The sequence below is a fragment of the Dasypus novemcinctus genome, chromosome 8 (assembly GCF_030445035.2).
Source record: "Dasypus novemcinctus isolate mDasNov1 chromosome 8, mDasNov1.1.hap2, whole genome shotgun sequence".
Taxonomy (NCBI): Eukaryota; Metazoa; Chordata; class Mammalia; order Cingulata; family Dasypodidae; genus Dasypus; species Dasypus novemcinctus.
In genome coordinates, this window is record NC_080680.1 from 22438989 (window position 1) to 22464789 (window position 25801).

General features: G+C 44.0%; 1 pseudogene; it reads left to right on the top strand.

The window, feature by feature from the left end:
• Nucleotides 1-23200: 23200 nt before the first annotated feature.
• LOC101429933 (COP9 signalosome complex subunit 8 pseudogene) lies at nucleotides 23201-23817 on the top strand (annotated as a pseudogene).
• The last annotated feature ends 1984 nt before the right edge of the window (nucleotides 23818-25801 follow it).

Here is a 25801-nt window from a genome sequence, read left to right on the forward strand (position 1 = left end):
TGCACCAGCTCTCCATGTGTGCGGCGCCACTCCTGGGCAAGTTTGACTTTTCTTTCGTGCTGGACGGCTCTCCTTATGGGGTGCACTCCTTGCACGTGGGGTTCCCCTACACAGGGGACACCTCTGCATGGCATGGCACTCCTTGTGCACATCAGCAATGTGTATGGGCCAGCTCACCACACAGGTCAGGAGGCCCTGGGTTTGAACCATGGACCTCCCATGTGGTAGGCGGATGCTCTATCCATTGAACCAAGTCAACTTCCCTTTGATCCATTTTGAGTTGATTCTTGTATAGGGAGTGAGATAGGGGTTCTTCTTTATTCTCTTGATTATAGATATCCAGTTCTCCCAGCACCATTTGTTGAAAAGACTGCTTTGTCCTGTTAACATGGACTTTGTAGGTTTGTCAAAAATCAGTTGACTGTATAGGTGAGGACTTATTTCTGGATTCTCAATTCTATTCCACTGATCATTGTGTCTATCTTTATGCCAGTACCATGCTGTTTTGAGCACTGCAGCTTTGTACTATGTTTCAAGGTCAGGCACTGAAACTCCTCCCCTGTTGCTCTTCTTTTTCAGAATGCTTTTGGGTATTAGGGTGCATTTTTCCTTCCAAATGAGCTTGGTAATTGCCTTTTCTAATTATGTAAAGTAAGCTGTTGGTAATTTGATTGGTGTTGCATTGAATCTATAAATCAGTTTGGATAGGATTGACATCTTCATGATATTTAGTCTTCCAATCCATGAACATGGAATGTCTTTCATTTATTTAGGTATACATTGATTTCTTTTAGCATTGTTTTATAGTTTTCTGCACATAGGTCCTGTACTTCTTTGGTTAAATTAATTCCTAGGTATTTGAGTGTTTTTGTTGCTATTGTAAATGGAAATTTCCCCCTTATTTCCTCCTCAGATTGTTCATAGTGTACAAAAACATTACTGATTTTTGCATGTTAATCTTGTATCCAGCCACTTTGCTGAACTCTATTAGCTCATGTAGCTTTGTCATGAGTACTTCAGAATTTTCTAAATAGAGGATCATGTCATCCACAAATAGAGTTTTATTTCTTCCTTTCCTAATCTAATTCTGTATTAGTCAGCCAAAGGGGTGCTGATGCAAAATACCAGAAATTGGTTGGTTTTTATAAAGGGTATTTATTTGGGTTAGGAGCTTACAGATACCAGGCCATAAAGCCTAAGCTACTTCCCTGAGATTTCAGGCTTCCTGGGTTCCTCCCTTCCAGGGTCTCACTTCTCTCTGGGTTCAGAGTTCCTTTTTTCCAAGGGCTTGCCTCTTCCTGGACTCAGCATTCCTCTCCTCCTGGGGCTTGCTTCTCTTTCCTCTGTGAGCTTATTTCCCAGGGCTCCAGCTTAAGGCTTTAGCATCAAACTCCAACATCAAAACTCCAACATCAGAAACCCTCAACTCTGTCCTTTGCCATATCTTTTACCAAGGGTGGGGGACACAATGCCCTAATGATGTGGCCCTATCAAAGCCCTAATCATAACTTAATCACACCCATGTACAGACCAGATTACAAATATAATACAATATCTATTTTTGGAATTCATAACCATATCTAACTGCTATAAAAGCTTTTAATTTTTTTCTTGTCTAATTGCCCAAGCTAGAACTTCTAGTACAATACTGAATAACAATGAAGACAGTGGGCATCCTCGTCTTGTTCACAATCTTAGAGGGAAAGCTTTCAACCTTTCCCCATTAAGTGCATTGTTGGATGTGGGTTTTTCATATATGCCTTTTGTCATATTGAGGAATTTTCCTTCTATTCCTATCTTTTGAAGGGTTTTTATTTAAAAAAGGATGCTGAATTTTGTCAAATGCCTTTTCTACATTGACTGAGATAATGATGTGGGTTTTTTCCTTCAATTTGTTAATGTGGTGTATTACATTAATTGATTTTCTTATGTTGAAACAGCCTTGCATACGAGGAACAGATGCCACTTAGTCATGATGTATGAGTCTTTCTTTTGATATCCTGTTGAATTTGATTTACAAGTATTTTGTTGAGAATTTTTTTTTTTTTTTTAAGATTTATTTATTTAATTCCCCCCCTCCCCTGGTTGTCTGTTCTTGGTGTCTATTTGCTGCGTCTTGTTTCTTTGTCCGCTTCTGTTGTCGTCAGCGGCACGGGAAGTGTGGGCGGCGCCATTCCTGGGCAGGCTGCACTTTCTTTTCACGCTGGGCGGCTCTCCTTACGGGGCGCACTCCTTGCGCGTGGGGCTCCCCCACGCGGGGGACACCCTTGTGTGGCAGGGCACTCCTTGCGCGCATCAGCACTGCGCATGGCCAGCTCCACACGGGTCAAGGAGGCCCGGGGTTTGAACCGCGGACCTCCCATATGGTAGACGGACGCCCTAACCACTGGGCCAAAGTCCATTTCCCTTGTTGAGAATTTTTGCATCTATGTTCATTAAAGAGATTGATCTATAATTTTCTTTTCTTGTAGTATCTTTATCTGCCTTTGGTATTACGGTGATGTTGGCTCCATAAAATGTGTTTAGTAATTTTCCCTCCTTTTCAATTTTTTGTAAGAGTTTAAACAGGATTGATGTTGATTCTTTTCTAAATGCTTGGCAAATTCACCTCTGAAACTATCTGGTCCTGAACTTTTCTTTGTTGGGAGATTTTTGATGTTGGATTCAATCTCTTTGCGTATTTAGGTTTCCCTGAGAGGAGTGGGTGCTTTTGGGAACTGAGATTCATTTTTTCCCTGTGGTGAGTTAAGTCACTAGGGTCTCATTTGAATTTCAAAAGGAAACTCTCACACAGGCTATTGCCTCCTGCTGCTCTGGGAGAGAAAGCATTTAGAATAAAAAGAAGGAAGGACAGATTCCTAATCAACAGTTTATCCAATTGCAAAGAGTCAATCCTGCCTGAGGGCAAGGGATGGCAGCTTTCTGAAGAGCTAATCAACCCAACAAGAAAGTTTAGCTCAGTGGAGGATTTTCCACCTTGAATATACAAGTCTTTAGTTTGATTTCTGGCTCCACTTAGAGTAGTGGCCCAATGGGATATTAAACATCTAGCTGACACTTTAGGACAGGGAAAACATAGACATTATTCTTGTATTAACTTCCCTTGGGTCTCTTATTTTTCCTTAAAAAAAAAGGTTTCTTTTGTTTTATAATTTAACTTAGTTTACTCACTGAAACCCACTTCAAAATCTGCAGCAAGAGAGCTGCAGGTAATTGGTTGATAAATACGGGCAGCCTGAGAAGCTCCACAGAAGCTTAAGAGGGAAGGCTGTTTTTCCTTAGTGTTCGGTTGACTCCTTGCTTGTGGATTTGTCTGTGGTTTTTTTTTTGTTGTTGTTTTCTTGTCTTTTTTCCTCTTTATTCCCTGCCCCCCCCCCCGCCTTTTTTTTTCTAATTAGGTACTGCTGGCTTATTTCTCGTTTGCTGTGTTTCCTCTTCCTTGATTTCCTCTTTTCTGTGTGTAACAATTTTGGCTACCAACGCTATCTCTTTTCCTTCCTACATCTTTCTATCTTCAGCTTTCTATTGTTGCTCTTACATTCCACCTCTCTTTGTTTAGCCCCCAATTTTTCTGGCTTTTTATTTCTAACTCTTCTCTTATGTTTTCTATCTTTTATTAACTTTCTCTTTTTGTCCTTTCTTTTCTCTTTCTCTCTTTCCTCATCACCTATTAATTCATACTATATGCTTCTCCATATTTGGTTTCCCATTTCATTGTAGGTACTCCACTTTATTTCTATAACTCAGCACAGCTTACATGAGTTAAATATTCATTTTCCTAGGACTTACATGGTTCTTCTGCTAACTTTTACTATCAATATTACTATTATCTTTTTTCTTTTCTTACCTCTTTTGTGTTCCCTGGCCCTAATCTCTTTCCTTCAAGGGAACTTCAACAACAACAAGGAAGTAGAATAAGAAGAACATAGTGTCAAAGGATTCAATCTCTTTGAATGTGATTGTTTAGTTAAGTTCCTGTATTTCTTGTAACATCAGTATAGGTTGTGCATTTCTAGGAATTTATCCATTTCATCTAGGTTGTTTAATTTGTTGGCATACAGTTTCTCATAATATCCTCTTATGATCCTTTTTATTTCTGGGGTCAGTCATAACTTCCCCCCTTTCATTTCTGATTGTATTTATTTGCATCTTATCTCTTTTTTTCTTTGTTAGTCTAGCTAGGGGTTTGTCAATTTTATTGATCTTCTCAAAGAACCTGCTTTGGATTTTGTTGATTTTCTCTATCTTTTGGTTCTCAATTTCATTTATTTTTTCTCTAATCATTATTATGTCTTTCCTTCTGTTTGTTTTGGGATTGGTTTGCTGTTCTTTTTCTAGTTTCTCTAGTTGCTCAGTTAAATCTTTGAGTTTAGTGCTTTCTTTTTTTTTAATTTAGGCAATTAGGACTACAGATTTCCCTCTCAAGACTGCCTTCACTCTATCTCATAAGTTTTGATAAGTTGTGTTCTCATTTTCATTTGTCTCAATATATTTACTGGGAAGCGGACGTGGCTCAACTGATAGAGCATCCATCTACCATATGGAGAGTCCTGGGTTTGATCCCCAGGGCTCCCTGACCCATGTGGTGAGCTAAGCCCCACGCCATGCTGCTGTGCACAAGGAGTGCCCTGCCACACAGGGGTGTCCCCCACATAGGGGAACCCCATGTGCAAGGTGTGTGCCCCACAAGGAGAGCTGCCCAGTGTGAAAAAAGTGCAGCCCACCCAGGAGTGGCGCTGCACACATGGAGAGCTGACACAGCAAGTTGATGCAACAAAAAAGAGACACAGTTTCCCAGTGCTGCCAGATAATGCAAGCAGACGCAGAAGAACACACAGAGAATGGATACAAGAGAGCGGACAAAGGGGGGGAAGAGGAGAGAAATGAATAAAATCTCTTTTTTAAAAATCAATGTATTTACTAATTTCACTTGCAGTTTCTCCTTTGACCTTCTGATTATTTAGGAGTGTGTTAGTTAGGCTCCACACATTTGTGAATTTACTCTTTTCATGTCTGTTACTGATTTCCAGTTTGATTCCATTATGATCTGAGAAAGTGCTTTGGATAATTTCAGTCTTTTTCTATTTATTGTGAGCTGCATTGTGCCCTAACATGTGGTCTATCCTGGAGAAAGATCCATGAGCACTTGAGAAGAATGTAGAACCCACTGAGTTTGGAGGCAGCATTCTGTATATATGTTAGGTCTAACTTGTTTATCATATTGTTCAAGTTCTCTATTTCCTATTATCTTCCTTCTAGTTGTTCTATCTGATGCTCTGAATGGGGTATTGAAGTCTCCAATGATTATTGTGGAGATTTCTGTTTCTCCCTTCAGTTTTGCCAGAGTTTGTCTCATATATTTTGGGGCACCCTTGTTAGGTGCATAGATACTTATGACTGTTGTATCTTCCTGGTGGATTGGCCATTTTATTGATATATAATGGCCTTCTGAATCTCATAACTTTTTTGTATTTAAAGTCTGTTTTATCCAATATTAGTTTAGCTGCACCTGCTCTTTTTTGGTTATGATTTGTATGGAATATCTTTTTCCAATCTTTCACTTTCAGCCAATTTGTATTCCTGGGTCTTGTAGGCAGCATATGGATGGTTCACCGTTTTTTATCCATTTTGTCAGCCTGTATCTTTTGATTGGGGAGTTTAATCCGTTCACATTCAATGATATTACTGTAAATGCATTATTTACTTCCACCATTTTATTCTTTCGTTTTCCTATGTCATATCCTATTTTTGTCTTTTTACTCTTTTAGTTATCCTTTCTGCTATTCTTTCTTCTACACTCTCCTCCAGGCTGCTCTCTCCTGTCTTTTTCTTTCAGATTCTAAGACTTCCTTTAATATTTCCTGCAAAGGTGGATTCTTTTTTATGAACTTCCTTAGTTTCTGTTTGTTTGTCAATATTTTATACTCACATTCATATTTGAAAGAGAGTTTTTCTGGATAAAGAATTCTTAGCTGGCAGTTCTTTTCTTTCAGGATCCTAATTGTATAATACAACTGTCTTCTTGCCTCCATTGTTTCTGCTGAGAAATCCATGCTAAGCCTTTTTTAAAAAATTTATTTATTTATTTATTTATTTATTTATTTATTTATTTATTTATTTCTCCTCCCTCCCTCCATTGTCTGCTCTGTGTCCATTCACTGTTTGTTCTTCTGTGTCTGCTTGTATTCTCATTAGGCAGCTCTGGGAACCAATCCTGGGACCTTCTGGAGTGGGAGAGAGGCAATAATTTTCTTGTGCCACCTTAGCTCCCTGGCTTGCTAAGTCTCTTCTCTGTGTCTCTTTTTGTTGCGTCATCTTGCTGCATCACCTCTCTATGTTGGCTGGCACTCCTGCATGGGGCAGCACCCTGTGTGGGCTGGCACTCTGCATGGGCCAGTTCTCCATAAAGACCAGCTTGTCTTTGCTAGGAGGCCTGGGTATTGAACCCTGGACCTCCTATATGGTAAACAGGAGCCCAGTTGCTTGAGTCATATCCACCTCCCTGAGCTAAGTCCTATTGGGTATCCCTTGTATGTGATGGTTTGCGTCTCCCTTGCTGTTCTGAGAATTTTCTCTTATCTTTGACATTTCACATTCTAAGTAGTATGTGTCTTGGAGTGGGTCTATTTGAATTTATTCTGATCGCGGTATGGTGCGCCACTTGGATATGTAAGTTCATTTCTTTCATGAGATTTGGGAAACTTTCAGCTATTATTTCCTCATATACTCTTTCTTTTTTTTTATTTTTTTAAGATTTGTTTTTTTTGTTTACTTCTCTCCCCTTCCCCCTCCCGTGTTGTCTGCTTTCTGTGTCCATTAGCTGTGTATGTTCTTCTGTGTCTGCTTAGATTCTTGTCAGTGGCACTGGAAATCTGTGTCTCTTTTTGTTGCAGCATCTTGCAGCATCAACTCTCCGTGTGTGCAGTGCCACACGTGGGCAGGGTGCACTTTTTTCGAGCAGGGCACCTCACCTTATAGGGTGCACTCCTTGTGTGTGTGGCTCCCCTATACAGGAGACACCCCTGTGTGGCACAGCACTCCTTGCATGCATCAGCACTGATTGTGGGCCAACTCACCACACAGGTCAGGAGGCCCTGGATTTGAACCCTGGACCTCCCATGTGGTAGGCAGATGCTCTATCAGTTGAGCCAAATCTGCTTCCCTCAAATACTCTTTCTGTCCACTTTCCCTTCTCTTCTCCTTCTGGAACTCCCATGACACATATGTTGTTGTGTTTCATGTTGTCATTCAACACTCTGAGCCCCTGCTCAATTTTTTCCATTCTTTTCTCTCTCTGTTCTTTTCCCTCTTCAGTTTTAGCTGTTCTGTTCAATATCACTTATTCTTTCTTCTATCATTTCAAGTCTGCTGTTGTACGCTTCTACTATGTTTTTGATCTCACCTATTATGTCTTTCATTCCCATGAGCTCTGTTACTTTTCTGTTCAGTATTTCAAATTCTTTGTGCTCACTCAATGTTTTCTTGATAACATTGATCTCTTTAGCTATATTGTCTTTTGACTCATTAATTCGATTTTGGAAATTTGTGCACATCTCACTAATTAGTTCTCTCAAATCCTGCATGTCTTCTGGGGCTTTGATATATTCCTTTTCTTAGGCCATGTCTTCCATTTTCTTATTGTGGCTCATAATTTTTTGCTGATTATGATGTAGTTGACTCAGACGCTCAATTTCTTTCTCTTTTGTAGGGATTTAGTTGTGGTAGGCTGCATGTTACTTTAATTCTTGGCTCAACCTGGATCATTAGGATTATTCCTGCTAGTTGCTCAAAACTGGGCTCTGGACCCAGTAATTGGTTGCAGACAAGGGCCTTGGGGAGGGAGGCTACAAAGGCCAGAAAAAGCCTTTCTTACTTATTTTTAATTTTCTCACGTGCACTTCCTTGGTCTGCCAGCAGATGGCACTCTCTGGTAGACCTCTCTGTTCAGTGCCTGGTCAGAGTGTGTTTGTTGCAATACAGACCAGATTGATGTGATAGAGCTCCCTGCCTGGAGGCTAAGAGCCTTGTAATTCAAACTTTCTCAGAGACAGTTTCTCCAGCCTTCCTTGGCCCCCCCCACCCCTTTTCTCTGGTAGGAAATATTTCCACTCCCCTCTGTGTCAACAATCAGTCCTGGTAGTAGAGAAGGAGACTGGGAGAGTCATATCTCTTCAGCCCCTTGCTGGCTCCTGAGGCAAACAATGGCACTGCCCCACCCAGCCTAGAAGGGCTCATGGGACACAGCAGACCAAATTTGTGGGTCAAGAGCGGAGTCAGCCATAGGCTGTGTCCCTCTCTCTCCCCTTTGCTGTGGTGGTGGATCCCTGGAGCCCCCTTTGTCTATAGCCACAGGCCCAGAGGACTGAGTATTCTGAAGTGTCTTTAGTGTGGGGACGGTGCAGGCAGCAGTAGAATAGTGCCCTATGTGAGAATTTAACTGAACTTGGAGCCAGCCAGCCATTTTAATGCAAGTCAGGACTGTAAATGCAGAAAGCATTTGCGGAAAGTCTCACTGTCTGGCAGTTAGGGCCCCTGTGTGCTGCATGAGAAACCTACAAGTTTTTTTGTGAGATCTGTATGAATGGAACTACTGCCAGCCTGGGCTAAAAGAGACAGAAAAGGGACACATTGAAGGAAAAATGACTTTTAAGGCAGACCCATGGAAGCTGAGGTCTGGACTAAAGACACCTTTCCAGGTCAAGAGAGTAGACTCACGCATGTATGTGGAAAGGGTGAGTCTGCCCGGAGCTTGGAGGGGATGGGCATTTCACCCTGTTGTTCAGGAATTGTGTTGCCACCCCAGGATTCAGAGAGGGTGGAGCACATTCCCTGGGGTTGAGGAGAGTCTGGCCATTACTTGGAAGGTGGAGCCTGGAGTGTGGCCGTCATCCAGTGCTTGATGAGGGTGGAGCTGAGGGCCTGGCCCTGGGCAAGCACTTGTAAGAGGTGGGGCTGCTGCTCCACCAGACCCTGGAGACAATCCACCTTTCTACAGAGGACCCTCAGACCCTGAAATCTAGTAGACTATGCCCTGCAAGTTTTTAGAACTGTTTGGGAACCTTGACCGTGTTTTCCTTCCTTTCAACTTCTCCCTATGGAAATGGGAATGTGTATCCTACGACTTCTTTGTATATTGGAGGCAGTTAACGTGTTAGAAGTTTCATTGGCTGGCAGCCAGAGGGGAATTTTGCCCCAGGACAGATCACACTGTAACTAATTTTGATGAGACTTTGTACTTAATATTGTTACTGAAATGATTTAAAGCTTTGGGATATTGTTATGGAATTAATGTTTTGCATATGGAAAGAACAAACATTTGGGGGGTACAGAGGGTGGTGTGTGATGGTCTGATGCAGGATGGAACCCAGAAAATCATGTCCCTAGAGCTAATCTATTCCTGTGGGTGTGAATCTATTGTAGGTGAGACCTTTTGCTAGGTCACTTCTTTAAGGGCCGCTTGGTTAGATTACTTCTGTGAGGCATGGTCCCAGATGGGTCTTAATCCTCTTCCTGGAGTCTTTTATAAATGAGATGAATATGGAGAGAGACACAGAGAAAAACCCACTAAAGCCAAGAGAGGAAGCCACAGAAACCAGGAAGCTGAAAGCAACGAGACCTGGAAGAGCAAGGAGACACTGCCATGTGCCTTCCCATCTGACAGAGGAGTCCAGGATCATTGGCAGCTGGTATTTGGGGAGAGAGTCATCTGATGCCTTGATTTGGACATTTTCACAGCCTCACAACTGTAAGCTTACAACCTAACAAATCCCCATTGTAAAAGCCAACCCATTTCTGGTATATTGCTTTTGGCAGCTTTTGGCAAACTAAAAATGGACTAAGACCCACCCTGATTCATCTGGGCCACACCTTATACTGAAAAATCACATTTTCAAAAGGAGGAACTTAGATTAACATTAAATATATGTCTCTGTTGGAGCACATGATTCATCTACTGCACATGCTGTGTGTAGAATGACGTGGAGGAGGTACAACAAGGCAGCAGCACGGCTAGATTCCTGCTACAGTCAGGGAAGAGGTGACAGTGACAAGGACTGGGGGGAAAGGCTGGGAACTGGAAGAAATGGACAAGTTCAAGATTTGTTTTAGAGGTAGGGCTCACAGGATTTGCTGCTTAGTTGGTTATGGAACACAAAGAACAAAAGTATTAAAGCTAGCACCTAGAGATGAAAATGAACACAACCACTTTGGAAAACTGGTGGTAGTCACTAATGCTGAACACACACCCAGGAATTCCACTCCTAGATATACACCCAAGAAGCAGCCTTCATGTTCACCAAAGGCAACTGCAAGAATGCTCATAGCTTTATTCATCACAGCCCTGAGCTGAAAAGAAACCAAATGCCTATACAGTAAAATGGATAAGTAAACTGTAGATGATTTTTATGATGGTGTGCTATATAACAATGAAAATGGGAAAGCAGTCGCTACAGACAACAACATGATGAGTTTCACAAATGTAGTATTGAACAAAAGAAGCCAGAACTGAAAGATGACAGCCTATATGTTTCCATTGATAGCAAGTTCAGAAATAGGCAAAATTGAAAATCAGGAGGTTAACCTTGAGGAGAGGGGCTACTGAATGGAAGGGAGTCCTGGGGACAAGGGGCATTTCTGGTGTGCTGGGAACATTCTGTTTCTTGACTTCAGATCTGGCTACTCAGTGCATTCATGTTGTAAAAAATTCATCGAGTTGTACACTTAAAATGTGTGCACTTTTCTATATGCGTATTAAAGTTCAGTAAAAAAAAAAAGGTTTACACCAAAAATGCAAAAAGGAAATAAATTTAAGGTGTAATGCCTACATGGGGAAAAAACTATAGAGACTGCCTTGCAAATCTGAACCTAGTAAATAATGGCAAAATTTTTTTAAAGAGATAACTCGATTTTAGCTTAAACAACTGGGTCAATATTGATGTTGTTGTAGCAGAGAGAAGATGGGTATACGTGGTATTAAAGACCAGGATAAGAGAATTCTGAGAAGGAAGATTTATTATGACCAGCTGGACTCAGCAGACTCCTGTCCTAATAAAAACCACACCTTGAATAGAATTTTTGGGTCCCTTTTATACAGAGATGTCAGAGTGGGGAGTCAAACAGTGCTTACATGCAAAAGGACTTTTGGTTAGTTTCTTCAAGTGTTTTATCTGAGTATCACATAGGTTATATCCTCCAGGTAAGCTTGAATTAACAAATATCCCCCACATTCCAGGTAAGCTTTTAGCATGAACACCCCACATTAACTTAACACATTAACTTAACACATTTAATTAGATGTGAATGCATCTTCCGTGACTATCCAAAGCCTATAGAGTTTATACTTCTCAATTGGCTTTCCAGGGAACTAGGCATATTTGGATATTGAATAAGTTTTAATTTATGCAAAGGCCATACTACTTCCCCCCTTTGATGCATGCTTAAGGTTATTCAGCTTTGACATCACTATAGTCAGAGTCTCTCTGGACTAACTGTTATGTATATAGAGCCATGAAATGGTCAGCTGTCTGTGTTTTTACTATACCATTAATTAGGGTGTGTATTCTGTTTACAATGAAAGGGAGGAGGCAAGGAAGTATGGGATTATTTCAATTCCAACCATTCCAGGTCTGCACTAGACCATGAGCAATTTTTACCATTTTGTTTGTAATTTCATTGATATCTTTTTCAGTGCTGTCTAGTTCAAGAGAACAGTTAGAGAGATTGAATTTTCCACAAACTCCCCCTTCAGCTGCCAGGAGATAGTCTAGGATGTGACGGTTTTGATAGATAGTATTTCTGAATTTAGTTTGCTGTTGTGCTAGTAAGTTTAGAGCATGGGCATTTTCATTAGTTACTATTTCTACCATGGTTTATAAGCAGATAATTTGGTTTAGCATATAAATAGGGGTTCGATAACTCCATATGCCATCCTCTGCCCAAGTTGCTGGTCTATAGTACTGGATTATATGTTCAGGGGGCCATTCTTTACCTCCCCAGGTAATGGCAGCCCTTTTTGCTCTTATGTTTTGATATCCTGGCTGGCTTAGCTCTTTCCTTTCTGCTAAGGGAATGAGGAAGAAGGAGGGTTTTGTTGTACTGAGCATACAAGTACCACACCAGTTTCGGGGAAGTTCTCAAAATGCAACTTTTCCACAAATCCAGTACAGACCATTTGGGGCAGTAAAAGAGGCCCTTTGTGGTAGAGTTCCACACTGTAATTAATTTGGGGAAAGTTTGATTTATGAGAATGAGATCAGATTCATTCCATGTTCCCCAAGGCTCCATTGTATTGGTAGTGTAATTTTGGAATTTCCCCCCTGTACATGTTAGGTTTCCAACAGATATAGAGGAGTTTAGGCAGGCCCATGAAGCACAATATTTTCCTATGACAGAAGTTTGCAAGGGCTACATACTATCTCAGGGGATGGCCAGGAGGCCAGTTTCATTATATGGTTGGTTGTAATTGTAGTTTCTAGTTTCCCAGGGCTATTGGTCTCCCATATTAGTACCTCCACATACATAACATGAGGAATCATTTAAGGCTGCCCCTACTACCTCAGCTAGGTTTATGAAGAGGTTTCTTGCTGCCTGTGGAATGGAAAAGTGCTTTTCCATTTCTTTATAGAAGGAGTGGAACATCAAGTGAGCTTTACTTGTGGATGGGTGTTCCTGATACCCAACCCAGATGTAGGCTCCTGGGTCTTTCCTCTACCGTCAATGCGGAGGCCCATTGGGACTCCCTGAGTCTGCCAGGATTCAGGGTTAAGGATGGTGAGGTTTAAGGGGTTATATTGGCCACGTGGACAGTTAGCTAGTGCCATACCTTTGGTGAGGATGGCTGTTTGTTTAGTGGTGTCTGTGTTCCAGGTGGCCCAGGTGACACAGGACCAGTAGGGCAGTAGTATGCACCTATGTATTTGCACCAGAAGCCCCTCCCCCCTCAGGCTACAATTCTTATTTCTGGAGCACATATATACTTATTGTTATTAGTATATTTCTGCTCCCAGCTGAACCCTCCACATTTAGTGTTTCATGGTATCCTGGAGTCTATAACTTGACATGCCTCAAATAGGAGAGACACTTGTTGGTTCTAGCTACTGACTGGGGTGGAGTTAAGTAGCTCCCCATTTTGATTAAATGCTCTTATTTCCCATTTTACAGGAGATTGTTGGGGGTTTGGGGTCATAGCAAGTTATTTGGCCAGATATGTTACAGACACTATAGGAGATTCCCTGAAACTGGCAGGTGGTTATATGGCCCTTGCAGGTATAACGGCTATGATATACTAATGTGGTATTTTTTTTTTTTTTAAGATTTATTTATTTATTTAATTTCCCCCCCTCCCCTGGTTGTCTGTTCTTGGTGTCTATTTGCTGCGTCTTGTTTCTTTGTCCTCTTCTGTTGTCGTCAGCGGCACGGGAAGTGTGGGCGGCGCCATTCCTGGGCAGGCTGCCCTTTCTTTTCACGCTGGGCGGCTTTCCTCACGGGCGCACTCCTTGCGCGTGGGGCTCCCCCACACGGGGGACACCCCTGCGTGGCACGGCACTCCTTGCGCACATCAGCACTGCGCATGGCCAGCTCCACACGGGTCAAGGAGGCCCGGGGTTTGAACCGCGGACCTCCCATATGGTAGACGGACGCCCTAACCACTGGGCCAAAGTCCGTTTCCCCTAATGTGGTATTGACATGGGCCCCCGTTCACCCTTCTTACACTCTGTGGTGCTGACCTGCGACCAGGGGAGGGTCAGGGCTAGGAGTAGGGAAAATAACCGAAGGGGCATTGTAGCTGGGATTAAACCAGATTCCTATTCTTTGGCTATGGGTAGACTGATCAGCTTCTGGGGTGTGACTGGAGCAGGGCTTGGTGTTTTGTTCTGTTGCAAGATGAGTTTGGTTGAGTTGTGGGTATCTGGAATACAGGTCCGGGACTCTGGGGCAGCTCACTTGATCCAGCTATGGTCTATCCACGGGATGATTTCAGCTACTTTAACTAAAGTGGGGGTGGATAAAATGACAAGATAGGGCCCTCGCCATCGAGGGGTTGGTGGAGCTGATTTCCAGTCTTTGACCCGGACTGCATCTGCAGGTTCGTACGGGTGTATGGAGCTGCTTAAGCTAGTGGGGGCCCTTTCTTGGACCCAGTGATGCAGGTTTTGTAGGGTTCTTCCTAAACTGATCATTTGCTGAGCCATTGATAAGCTTCCTCTTTCTCTGAGATCCCCTTCTATGTTTCGGATTAAGGGGGGGGGGGGTGTCTCCCAAAGAGGATTTTATAAGGGTTTAGCTTTCGGCTTGGGCTGGCCCGAACTTGGAGGAGAGCACTCGGGGGTACTTGCACCCATGTTAGCTCAGTTTCTTGGCAAATCTTGGCAATATAAGTTTTTATTGTATGGTTCATTCTCTTTGAGGATGGTCAGCGTTGTGCAGTTTCCATCTGATGCGCAGTGCTTTGGCAATCTTTTGAGTGATTTCAGAGACAAAGGCAGGTCTGTTGTCAGAGCCAATTGAGAGGGGTAGCTCATATCGAGGAATGATTTCCCTGAGGAGAATTTTGGCCACTTCTTCAGCTTTTTCTGTTCAAGTGGGGAAGGCTTCCACCCAGCAGGAAAAGGTGCAAACGAGGACTGGGAGATATTTATAGCTTCCAGATCATGGCATTTCAGTGAAATCAACTACTAGATATTCGAGAGGCATACTGCTGATTCTTTGGACTCCTGGGGCTCCCGTGGGTCCCTGGCGAGGGTTATTTTTTGCACATCACACGCTGCTGGCATACAGCATGGGTAACAGTGGCTAGACTTGGGATGTAGAAGAATCTTTCTAACACTTCTTAAGCTAGGTTTTTCCCACGTGTGTGTTTTTGTGGTAGTTTTGAACTACAGTTGGAGCTAATATTTGAGACACGACTTTTCTGTGAGTAGGCAATGTCCACCACCCATTTGGTCCCTGTGTCCTGCTCTCAGAAAGTATCCGCTCTCTCTCGGCTTGAGTATATTGCAGTTCCCAGTGATTCAGAGGCTGCAGGATGAGAGCAGGCAGTGTATACTGGAGTTTCTGATAATTAAGAGGTTGAGGAATGAGGGCAGCAGCCAGGTTTTCAGATAGGGATCCTTCCCATGCCTATCTTTTTGCTTCAGCGTCTGCCCTCGATTTCCTTGAGGAAGAGGGCTGTGGCTTGTCTGGTGTCCCTTGCAGTGCATCACGACCACTTCGATAGGCTCCCAAACTGCTTCTAGAAGTTCCAGAACCTGTGTGCCATATTTAATGCTATTCCCTCCCGAGTTAATGAGTCCTTTTTGTTTGCATAAGGCTCCATGCATGTGCAGGGTAAAGAAGGCATATTTGGAGTCTGTGTAGATGTTAACCTTGGTCCCAGCTGCTAGTTGCAGGGCTCGGGTGAGGGCAATGAGTTCAGCTTTTTGTGCTGGGTGTTATCTGGGAGGTGCTGGTCCCCTACTGTGGTTTCAGATGTTACTACAGTGTATCCTGCTCGCCATCACTGCCCTGAATAAAGCTACTCCCATCCGTGAAGAACTCCAGGTTGGGATTTGGTAGTGGCTGGTCTTAGAGGTCCGGCCAGCTGGAATATACTTCTTGCAATGTTTCCAGGCAGTTATGGGTTGGAATTCTCAGCTCCGTGGATAGCAGGGTAGCAGGATTTAGGGGTTTTCACAAGTTCCAGTTAGATGGATGGATTTTCACATAATAGGGTTTGATATTTAATCAGGCAGCCTTTAGTAAGCCAGTGTGTTCCTTTAGCTTCTAAGATTGTGATTACTGCATGTGGAATCTGGACAATTATAGGCTGCCCAAGAGTTGATTTTATGGCTTCTGGTACTAGCGTTGCTGCACCTGCTACAGGTTGCAGGCCTGAGGGCCATCCCTGGGCTACAGTGTCCAGTTGTTTGGATAGATAAGCTACAGGTCCTTGCCAGGAACCCCAGTATTGTGTGAGTACTCCTACTGTGATGCTTTGGTGATTATGAACATAGAGGTAGAATGGTTTACTGAGATCTGGAAGCCCGAGGCTTGGTGCTTCTATCAGAGCCTGCTTGAAAGTGGTGAAAGCATCCTTCTGTGGGCTTTCCCAGAGCAGGGGATCATGATCTCCCCCCTTTGTGGCTTCATATAAAGGGTGCATGAGGACCCCAAAATTGGGGATCCAAATGCAGCAGAATACAGCTGCACCGAGGAATTCTCGCAACTTTTGGCGGGTGCTGGCTTCAGGGAGGCTACAGATTGTTTCTTTTCTTTCAAGTCCCAATTCACGGAGCCCCTGTGCTATTTTATAACCTAGATATTTGACCTGAGGTAGGCAGATTTGCGCTTTTTTTCTTGGACACCCGATAGCCCTTTTGTTGCAGATGTTTTAAGAGGGCATGGGTTCCGCTAGCACAGTCTCGGTAGGTGGGACTTCCGAGGATGAGGTCATCTACATATTGGAGGAGGAAACAGTTATGAGTTTCTGGTTTAAAGGATTTGAGCTCACTGGCCACAGCTTGTCCAAAAATAGTGGGTGCATTTTTAAATCCCTGAGGGAGTCGTGTCCGTGTTAGCTGTTGCTTTTTGCTGGAGTTCAGATTGTCCCACGTAAAGGTGAAAATCGGTTGGCTCCGGGACGCTCTTCAAATGCTGAAGAAGGCATCTTTAAGATCCAGGCATGAAAAGTAGACTGCCGATGAGGGTGTCACGCTGAGGAGGGTGTAAGGGTTGGGGACTGCCAGGTGTAGGGTCACTACTGCTGAGCTGCCTGCTCACAAGCCCTGGACCAGGCGGTAATCCCCATCACGCTTTTTACCTGGGACGAGTGGGGCATTCCATGGAGACTAGCATGGCTTTAGTATGCCTTCATTCAGCAATCTCTGAACATGTAGCCAGACCTTCTCGTCACATGGAACTGGATATTGCTTTATGCGCACTGGGCTGGCTGTGGGCTTTATTTCAAAATAATTGGAGGAATATCAGGTGCCATCCTGTTGGGTTGCCCTCTGCCAATAGTTTGGGCACATTTTTGAAGGGGAGCTGTGTGGCTCTAGATCAGCCAGCTTCACTGAGGCAAAAGTCTCCAGTCCTCCTGCAGAGGGAGGGTTAGCGCTGTTTTTGGAAGGTTTCATGATCCCAGTGTTAATGTGGATTGCAGCATGGCACGAAAGGTAATCTGAGCTTGTAGTTTAGACAGCAGGTCTTGACCCAGGAGGGGGACTGGGCACTCTGGGAGATACAGGAATTAATGAGTGACTTCTTTTTTTTTTTTTTTAAAGATTTATTTATTTCTCTCCCCTTCCCCCCCCACCCCCCTTGTCTGTTCTCTGTGTCTATTTGCTGTGTCTTCTTTGTCTGCTTCTGTTGTTGTCAGCGGCACGGGAATCTGTGTTTCTTTTTGTTGCGTCATCTGTTGTGTTAGCTCTCCGTGTGTGCAGTGACATTCCTGGGTAGGCTGCACTTTCCTTCGCGCTGGGTGGCTCTCCTTACGGGGTGCACTCCTTGCACGTGGGGCTCCCCTACGGGGGGACACCCCTGCGTGGCACGGCACTCCTTGCGCGCATCAGCACTGTGCATGGGCCAGCTCATCACATGGGTCAAGGAGGTCCAGGGTTTGAACCGCGGACCTCCCATGTAGTAGACGGACACCCCAACGACTGGGCCAAGTCCGCTTCCCATGAGTGACTTCTTTACCCCCAATGTTATAGGTCCTGGCTTGGAGGAAGGGCCGCTAGGTGCTTTTACCAGATGCCCCTATGATAGTGGCTTGTCTTTTTGATAATGGCCCAACTGGCCTGGTCATTACAGTGTGTTGAGCCCCAGTGTCAACCATCATATGTATAGTGTGGCCCCAATTTGGACTCTGACCATAGGCTCTGCAGAGCCGAGAGAATAGGAGCCCTGTCTGTCCTAATAATCTCTATCGGAGTCTTCTATTCCCTCAAGTCCAAGGAGCTGATTTGCAGGTCTTCCTTCTGAATTTTTGTAAACTGAGGGTTTGGTTTGCGGTGCTCCGCTAGCTTACCTGGCTAATGTTTTGGGCACTTTTTTCCCAACAATGGGACTGAGTGGCCTGCTGGGGCATTCATGCTTCCAATGCCCGTCCTCCTTGCAGTACATGCACTGATTTCACCCTCACGGTGGGCCCCCTTCTTGTCAGGGCAGGGGCTTCCCAGTTCACCTTCCTTGACACAGGATTGCTTTTTTTTACTATTGCTGCTATGAGAAGGTCTGCTTTTACTTCATCTTCCGGTTTTCTTCCCTTCAGGTTTCTATATCATGTTTGACGTAAATCTTGGTGGCTATTTCCATGAGACGGGAAATATTCATACCAGAGAATCCATCTAGCTTTTGTAGCTTTCTTCGGATGTCAGCCTGTGATTGGGCAGTGAATGCTGTGTTGACCATTGTTTGGCTCTCAGGAGCATCTGGGTTAAAGGGCGTGTATACACTGAACACCTCACACAGTCTCTCATAGAATTAAGCCAGACTTTCATCGAGAGTCTGTAGGGCTTGGGTGGTCTTTGCCATGTTTACTGCTTTTCGGCTCCCAGCTCTGAACCCTTCAACTAAGGCCTACGGAAAGTTTCTAGTTGGTTGAGCCTGGTCACATTATTGGGATCCCATTGGGGGTCCTCATCTGGGAACCATGTGCGGGCGTATTGGTCACTGTCCAGGGTTCCCTCAGGTGGGTGCTCTTTGAGCCAGGTTAGAGCCCCTTGTGTGACCCGCATTCTCTCTTCAAAGTTAGGTAAGGTCATGAGGAGTTGTTTACAATCAGCCCAGGTGGGTTTGTGGGTTTGTATGATGGGCTGGAAGAGGTCCGTCATGGCCTGAGGCTTCTCCAAGAATGGTGGGGTGTGGCTTTTCCAGTTAAAGAGGTCCATTGTAGTAAAGGGCTGGTAGATGAATGTTTGGTTTCCGCCTCGAATCTGGCCATCTCCATCATAATAAATTGGAGCTCGGGCTTCTTGGAGAGGTAACTTTAGGGCAGCCCTTTTCCCTGCTCCACCTGCCTCCGGGGTTCCCCGTGATCTGAGTCGTTGTTTTTCAGGGACTCCTTCCTGACTAATAGTCAGCACTACGCTGCCAGGGGCACACGCTGCAGGGGCGGCTGGGATGCATTTCCTCGTGCAGATGGTGACAACGGCGCTGTGGGGGTGGTGTGGGTGCACTCCCTGGTGGGGATGGCAACAAAGGCGCTGTGGGGGTGGTGTGGGTAGTGCAATTCCCAGTGCTGATGGTGAGGGAAGCACTGCTTAGGGAAATTGGCTCAGCCCACTCCTTAGCACTGACATGGTAGGAGCAATTGCATAAGGTGGCAGGAGGTAATTTTCATCTGGCCCTTCTAGAATGGGCGGATTGGCACTGGATTTGGGGCTCACTTCCTCTGGACCCTTTGCAAGGTGCTTGTTTGGCCTGGTTGCTGGGACAGCACTTCTGGGTTTTTGTATTAGGCAAATCCTGGCTTCTTTAGCAGTACATTTCCCTAACCAGGGTGGACTTTGACTCACAGCCAGGCATTGATGTAGGGAAACCGGTCAGGGTGCCCTGGTTTTCCAGTTTCTATGTCATGGACTTTATGGATGATCTGGTGGTCAAAAGTGCCCTCCTGGAGCCAGCTCATGCCGAAAGTTGGCTATTCTAATTCACAAAGCATTCTAAGTTTTCCTAGCTGGAACTTTATGCCGTATACATCTCCATGGAAAACATGGGGGAAGTTTTTCAATATACAACCTAGTAAGGTCCTACTTTGTGTGTTTCCCATGTTTCCACCCTGTGTTGATACTGCACAACACTCAGCCTTTCACTTCATCCGTTTCTGGCCACGTTCCTTGCGGGACCTTACGGCACCTCTTAGCCTTAATAGGTTGGTATAAACCCCCAACTCAGAAGAGGATCCCTTTGCAGGGAGGCCCTCCAGACCACCCTTGACCAGATGAAGTCACCACAAAACTGCAGATTGGGACTCCACACTCGCCCCTCAGAAGTGTGTTTCTGTATCTCACTCAATCTCCACAATCACATGCACACAACCACCCCTTTTCCTTTCTCAGACCTAGAGAAGACGACTTCCTCCCTTTTCCTCAGGAGTACTGGGGTCTTCTTTGGATGTTGATCAGGCTCCCCTCCTAATTTTTTTCAGAAGTAGGCTTGTCCTGCACTATGCCCCCAGGGCTCTTACCATCTGGTGTACAGAGCTCCTTACTTCATTCTCAGGGTCTCTTTAACCCTCTGGTGCCTCTGGTTTCTCAGAGGGTTCTGGTGGAGTCTACAACTTCTTTCTGGACTAAAGGGGAGTCCAGGGGCACCCAGGGCTGGGGTTTGCCCAGGCCCTCACAGCCTCCTCAGAGATGTCGGGAGGGGCAAACCACCATTGCCACCTCTGGCCTTCTCAACGCATTCCAGATGAGCCCCCAGAGATGCTGTAACAGAGAGAAGTCGGGAGTATTCGGTACTGAAGGCCAGAATGTGAGAATTCTGAGAAGGAAGATTTATTATGACCAGCTGGACTCGGTAAACTTCTGTCCTAATAAAAACTGAGCCCTGAATAGGATTTTTGGGTCTCTTTTATAACAGAGGATGTTGGAGTGGGGAGTCAAACGGTGCTTATATGCAAAAGGACTTTTTGTTAGTTTCTTCAAGTGTTTTATTTGAGTATCAGATAGGTTATATCCTCCAGGTAAGCTTGAATTAACATATATCCCCTGCATTCCAGGTAATCTTTTAACATGAACCCCTCACATTCCAGGTAAGTTAATTAACACATTTAGTTTGCATCCTCCCTGAATATCCAAAACCTAGAGTTTATACTTCTCAATTGGCTTTCCAGGGAACTAGGCAAATTTGGATATAGAATAAGTTTGAATTTATGCCCAGGCCATATTCATGTCAATTACTGAGCTGAGGAAGACTGGGGAAGAGAATGGTTGGTTTGATGGTTTTTCATTTGGTTGAGTTTTTTTTCATTTTTAGTGGAGGAGGGTGGTGCCTTCACAACATAGCCTGAGTGCTCTTGGCTTACTGGGATCTCTCAGACACTGCTGCCTTTTCTTGGTAGTTCTCCAGTCTGGAACATCCTGCTGGCTTCATACTCCCAAGCCTGATCACATGGTCATGATTGCCACCAGAAAAGGCAGTTTAGCCAGCATGTACCATCTCCAACACACCCCATAGGGCTGTTCTCTCTATCATCTATCTTCTATCACCTATCTATAATTTCTCTCTCTCTCTTTCTTTCTCTCTGCCTCCATATCTACCTACTTATCTATTATCATCTATCATCTATCTCGCTATCATCTATCATCTTTCTATTCATCTAGCTATTCATCCAGCTATCTATCATCTAGCTAGCTGGCTATTTACCTATATACCACTCCCTCTCTTTGTTTCTCTGTCTCTCACATGCGCACACACACACACACACACACACACACACATATTTGCTCCAGGATTTCTCCATGTTCCCAGTTCAGCTTCCCTACTCCCTCCCTTAAGGGAAGGAAATGTTGCTCATAAAAGAAACTGAAGGTGCCTAAAGTCACTCAGAATGCCTTGTCTTCAGACTCCCTGATCTTGGATAAATGTTCTCAGGATATTATTTGATCCCAATCAGAGGAGACAGAACTGGGAGGTCATTTGCAGACACCTGTCTGATAGCCAGGGCTTCTTGAGGGACCCACGTATGCCAAATCTCTTCAGCAGGGCCAGAGACTCTTTCTCTGTAGCTGGCTGGTGAGGGCAGCAGCCTGCCCTGTGCATACAAAGCTCCCTCAGTCGGTCAGGCATTCTGAGTCATCTGCCCCTAATGGTCACCAACTACCTAGGGCCCTTCTCAGTTCACCTTTGTCATGTTCTGGATAAACAAAAAGCAAAAGACTCCCCAGTGGAACTCATATAAGACACTCCTTTGATAACGGTGTGGTGGAGTAAGAAATGCGGCCTCGAGTAGAAAAAGAGCTGGGAGTCCAGTTTCCTTTCTTCACACCTGATCCCAGAAATGAAACCATGACATCGGAGGCAACCTGCAATGTGTCTAGTCTGAGCCATACCTATGATGAGTGCCATTTTCACACCCATTGCTTCCCCTCCTGAGGTAGTTTGGGGGATTGTTCCCATTCTCCATCACCTTCTTACCAAAACTAGGTGCCCATTCCCTTTCTGTGTGACTTTGTGTCACTTCCCCCTAGAGTGAGCAGAATATATTTCTCCACTCCATTGATGTTGGTCTCGGCCATGTGGATTGTTTTGTCCAGTGGCGTAGGGGCAGAAGTGATATTGTGACAGTTCCAAACCAAGGCCTTGAGAGGCATTTTATGTTTCCTCTTGCCATCTCACATTCCTGACATTTGTCATGAGAAAACATCCTTGGGCAGCCACTTGTCCCAGGGGGATGACAAATACACGGAGCAGACCTGACTCCAACCTACAACCAATTTGCAGATTCATGAGTAAGAAAACTATATATTATTGTAAGCCACGAAAGTTAGGGGTGGTTTGTTGTACCTTATTATCTCACATGAACTCTTCCAACCCCTAGCCCCTACACCCATCCACACATGTTATCACTCCCTCCTCTGATGCACACATTTGAGAATTGTGTTGAGCTAGTTATACACACATCTGTCCACTCTATCAGCCAAGCACCTCTTACTTCTCTTTATGGGCTCAACAATAGCACAGTATGTGGTGTAGAGAAAGTTAATAAACATTTATTGAACTAAAATTCATCCTCAAAATCTCCTTGAATTTTACTTTTTTTTTGGAGACACTGGGAATTGAACCTGGGACCTTGTACATGGGAAGCAGGCACTCAACCACTGAGTTATACCTGTCTTCTTGAATTTTACATTAAATTGCATCATTATTTTGCTCCAAAGCCATATCTTTGCTTCCTGATAAATGTTCCAGCCCTTTACAAGTAGGCATGTTATCAGAGATAGGCATGCCCTTCACTCCCAGATGCTTGTATCTTTATTCCAAGAACCTTCCAACAGCCCGTGAACTGGTATTCCTAATTGGTATCACTGGTACATTCAGATATTAGAATATTTCAGTTTACTCCATGATTCTACTTTCTTCACAACCCAGGTATTGTGGAACTATTACAATACATGGATGTGAGATTTTGACTGCCAATATATGTATTTATTAAGGATATGAGAGGAACAATCTGGGGTCTGGTTTTCAGGAAGGTGTGGTGGCAGGACTGGCAGAGAAGATGCCAGTGGTGGTGATGGCAGAAAGTGCCTTCAGTTTCAAAAAGTTGCTGGATCAATGTGAGAATCAGGAGCTCGCAGGTCCTGGAGGAATCACTATACCCCAAATGCGTGATCAGCTTCTAGCTCTATATCTGCTCCATAGTGACATGAGTAATGCACACTCTCTTTGGAAAAGAATACCACCTGCTAGAATATCTGCCAGTTCTGAACTTGGGGGAATTTGGTTAGATAGCAGAATCTGGCAGAGAGACTTCCCTGGGATCTACATAGCCATCAGTGCCCACCAGTGGTTGAAGACAGTCCAGCCTATCATGGAAGCACTAAGAGATGCAACAAGGAGACAAGGTAAAGAGCCTGCTTTCTCGGGCAGATACCTCTGTAATCACTGACGACTTGCAGACTTTGTGGGGCTTCCTGTAGAAGAGGCTGTGAAAGGTATTTTAGAACAAGGATGGCATAATGAGAAAGGTTGTGCCCTAAAAGCTGGAGGCAGGGGCCCTGAATGTTTCCTTTAAAAGGGTTTAAACGCTTATTAGATTCTGCTCCAGTCCCACCAATCCCCAAAGAACAGCAGTTACCGAAATTGACCAATTCCATGGGTTTCCTTGAAAACTGATTCGTCATTCAAAGTTCAAGATCCACCTTCAGAATCCTGTTTCCTGATAAATACAGAAATGTAAAGTTCTTATCTTAAATTTACTGAATGGATTAAGCACCTTGGCATTCCTTACTGAATATGTGATAAAATACATATATAAGGTGTTTTATATATATACTGTCCTTAAATATGTTGAATAGTTGTTGAAACAATTCTCATTTTGTAATATTCATCAATTTGGATGGAACCCATCAGTATTACATGGTGAGGTTATTTTTCCTAGTGACTCATAAACATAGCTCTCCTGTTTAATGCAGGGCAGTGGTTGTCAGCTGTTTTCCCTGCTTCCTCCCTCCCCAACACATAACACAGTCCCATCGGTACCACTGGTTAATAGTGTTATATTTGGGGACTGAGGATGACTGTCCCCAGAAGGCAATATCACAATTGCTGGGTATTCAGACTCATCCTCTTTGCAGAATATGTTCTCTTTTTCTCCACCTCCTGAGAATCACTAATGTAGAGTACTAAAATATAGCTGAGGCACAAAAGATCATTTCCTTAAAAAAACCAAAAAAACCCAGTTGGTTAACTTCAGACTTTTTGTGAGGCTGTGAAAAATGCGTTGCTGGTAGTAGAGCGCTTGCCATGAAAATGAAACTTCTGTAGGACATCAGTGAGAAATGTTTTAATATCTCCTTTCAGATCCGAAGAAAGGTGTGGAGCACATGATATTGGAAGAGCAGCTATTAAGCTAACTGATAACACATGGTACAACTCTCCTTGCTGCCTACCAGTTGCTTACATTTACACCTCAGTTCAAGTTCTGCCTTTAGAGAAATCCTGAACAACCAATCTTTCATCTTTTCTGTGACAGCCCTCTGAACATTTGAATTTGTTTGTTGTATCTTTTTTTTTTTTTTTTTTTTTGAGGTACCTGGGGCAGGGGACTGAACCCAGGACCTTACATTTGGGAAACCAGCACTCAACCACTGAGCCACATCACTCTTCTGAGCTGGCTTTACTGCTTGTTTTGCCTGTACTTTGCTTTTTTCAGGAGGCACTGGGAACTGAATCTGGGACCTCTGATGTGGGAGGGAGGTGCCGAATTGCTTAAGCCACCTCCATTCCCTGCTTTGTTGTGCCTCTCATTATGCTTTTTTCTTGTTGTGTATCTTGTTGCTCCATCTTGTTGCATTAGCTTGCCATGCCTGTCTGTCATGTCAGCTCGCTGTCTTGCTCATTTTCTTTAGGAGGCACTGGGAACCTTTGCTCCCTACTTTGTTGTGTCTCTTTTTATTATGTTTTTCTTCGTGCGTCTCTTGTTGTGTCATCTCGTTGCATCAGCTTGCCTTGCCCACCTGTCACACCAGCTTGCTGTCTTCTTTGGGAGGCACCAGGAACCAAACCACCGACTTCTCATGTGGTACGAGGGAGCCCAGTTACCTGAGCCACATCCATTTCCCTGTTTAGTGTGACTTAAGGTTAATATACCCCCTGCTTATTTATTCTTCATTTGTTCAATGAATACTTAATTGAATTCTTCAACTCTTTTATCCTAGGTAGTTTGTAGACATTTGACTGTCCTGGTCTTCTTTCTGTGGACAAACTCTAGTTTGTCATTATTTCTCTGAAAGTATCAAATTGGGTTTTTTTCGGCTTTTACAATAGGGATTTATTAGGTTACAAGCTTACAGTTTTGAGGCATGAAAGAGTCCAAATCAAGGCATCATCCGAGACGCCTTCTCACTGAGCTGCAGCGGTGGACGATCAGGCACATGGCAGTGCCCACTGGCCTCTCCACTCTCCTCCAGGCCGCATGACTTTCAGCTTCAGTTTGCTCTGTCTGTGGCTTGAAAATATGAATTTTTAATTAAATAGAAACGACCTATATAGTCATAAAAAAAACTATGACTTGTCCTTTGGCAAACACAATCTGTACAACTCTACTAGGCTAGTTCAACCATTAATGACAGTTACTTGTAAAGCTTCTTAAAAATAT